We start from the raw sequence: 2,690 nt of genomic DNA, 5'->3' as shown, positions 1-2,690 counted from the left end.
TAGAACTAACACCCAAAAAAGATGTCCTTTTCATTATAGGGGATTGGAATGCAAAAGTAGGAAGTCAAGATACACCTGGAGTAACAGGCAAATTTGGCCTTGGAATACAGAATGAAGCAGGGCAAAGGCTAATAGAATTTTACCAAGAGAACACACTGGTCATAGAAAACACCCTCCTCCAACAACAAAAGAGAAGACTCTATACATGGACATTACCAGATGGTCAACACCGAAATCAGATTGATTATATTGTTTGCAGCCAAAGATGGAGAAGCTCTATACAGTCAGCAAAAACAAGACCAGGAGCTGACTGTGGCTCAGATCATGAGCTCCATATTGCCAAATTCAGACTTAAATTGAAGAAAGTAAGGAAAACCACTAGACCATTCAGGTATGACCTAAATCAAATCCCTTGTGATTATACAGTGGAAGTGAGAAATAGATTTAAGGGACTAGATCTGATAGAGTGCCAGATGAACTATGGACTGAGGTTCGTGACACTGTACAGGAGACAGGGATCAAGACCATCCCCATGGAAAAGAAATGCAAAAAAAACAAAATGGCTATCTTGGGAGGCCTTACAAATAACTGTGAAGAGAAGAGAAGTGAAAAGCAAAGGGGAAAAGGAAAGATATAAGCATCTGAATACAGAGTTCCAAAGAATAGCAAGAAGAGATGAGAAAGCCTTCTTCAGCGATCAATGTAAAGAAATAGAGGAAAACAACAGAATGGGAAAGACTAGATATCTCTTCAAGAAAATTAGAGATACCAAGGGAACACTTCATGCAAAGATGGGCTTGATAAAGGACAGAAATGGTATGGACTTAACAGAAGCAGAACATATTAAGAAGAGGTGGCAAGAATACACAGAAGAACTGTACAAAAAAGATCTTTGCGACCAAGATAATCAAGATGGTATGATTCCCGGGCATCACTATGACATAATGACAGGAATGGACTGAATTCTCTGTAAGGTACTGTGGATTCTGCATCTGTCCAGGAAGACAGAAACTGAAAACACACTCTTGCTTGCAGGGATCTATGAAACTACTGCCTGGGAAGTTCACTTTTGGGGATAAGTGTGTATTTGTGTGACTGTGTATGATAGATAAAGAGAGAGAGGGGAACTCTCAAGTACTCTGGGGAGGCAGGCCATATATTTTATTAGACTCTCAAAGGCACCCTAGAGTAAGAAATCATTTATCAGGCCCCTTTACATCTCTAGCCTCCAGTTTGCCACTATGGATACCTGAAGCCCTTGATGCCCTCACGGTACCCAGATCAGTTTTATCCTGTCACTAAAACCTATAACAACTGCAGTTCTGAAAAGCCAACCCCATTCCACCATTACCACATGTGTGCCCTCAGCAAGGCCCTTGCTGTCTGCACCTCAGTTTCCTCATATGTCTCATGAGCTAATCAGACCACCTGCTGCGTGGGGTTGTTGCAGGATTAAACCAATTATTACCTGAAAGTGCCTGGAACAGTCTGTGAATATAAAAGTGGATGCTCTTTTCCTCTCTTCTCGCTCCCAACAAAATGAACCTTGAACTGCTCGTCGGCAGAGGAGCTGCAAGTCCACACCTCCAGCCACTCTCTGGGTTAGCTAATCCATTTTCTTGTGTGTCACCACTGGCACTGCCTCCCCAGGGACAGGATCCTTTGGGTAAGATGGCCAATATCTATGGGAGTTAGGCTAGGAAGGGTCCTACCTGATGGTCCTGCATCTGTTTTTCAAGCAGAGGTCACTCCACAGCCAGTCCTGACTCAGCTTCTCTTTACACGTTACCCGAATGGTGTCATAAGCAAGAAATTCCTTCATGCTCCCAGATCCATAGGCGATCCTGAAGGTTTTGGTGTAGGCCGGAAGGTGGAAGACTTGTAACGTCTGAACCTAACTTGTGCAGCTGCAGACACGACAGATGAGTGTCATCAGGTGCCAAGGTTGGAAACAGATCGGCAGGGCAAGAAGGATGGTCCAGGTACAGGGTGTGTACTCACAACAAGCTGGACTTGGGCAAAAGAGGGAGGGCACCCACAAGTCAGATGAGCCTGTGTCAAAGACAACCTGGAATTCCTGAGGGAGTGTTCCAATGGTGATGTTACCCACATAGAGCATCTACAGGGAGAAGAAAGGAGTGGATTAATGCAGAACTGGCTACCCTCTATTCCCACACTGCTGCCTCCCTCTGGGTGTCACATGTCTCTTTAGATCATTTTCCAACCACTGTGAAGCTCACAGTCTTTGATCACAGAGGTGCTTGCATTTGATTTTTTTTTCCTATGCTACATTGTATGCAGGATGTTGACTCTATGACCAGGCGTTGAAGTGGTACCTTCTGCATTGGAAGTGCAGAGGCATAACCACTGGACCTCCAGGACCGTTGGACACCCAGGGAAGTACGGGTGCCTTCATTTGAGAAACTCTGTAGTCTCCTCAAACCCAGCCTTAGCACCCTCTTCTCCACGAGGTCCTTCTGGATCAACCCCACCTGCTGCTGAGTCACTTCAGTCATGTCTGACTCTGTGTGACCCCATAGACGGCAGCCCAGCAGGCTGTCCCGTCTCTGGGATTCTCCAGGCAAGAACACTGGAGTGGGTTGCCATTTCCCCACCTACTCCCTCTAAACTCAGACCACATCCAATCAACACCACAGAGGTGACCCTTTCATTTGACATGTATTTACTCT

General features: G+C 45.4%; 1 pseudogene; it reads right to left on the bottom strand.

Annotated features, from left to right (window-relative positions):
• LOC104983232 overlaps positions 1-2,690 on the bottom strand; it is a 13,237-nt pseudogene that overhangs the window by 7,244 nt on the left and 3,303 nt on the right.

Source organism: Bison bison, unplaced genomic scaffold, assembly GCF_000754665.1.
Source record: "Bison bison bison isolate TAMUID 2011002044 unplaced genomic scaffold, Bison_UMD1.0 scf7180017862121, whole genome shotgun sequence".
Taxonomy (NCBI): Eukaryota; Metazoa; Chordata; class Mammalia; order Artiodactyla; family Bovidae; genus Bison; species Bison bison.
This window is presented reverse-complemented; position numbering and strand designations above follow the sequence as displayed.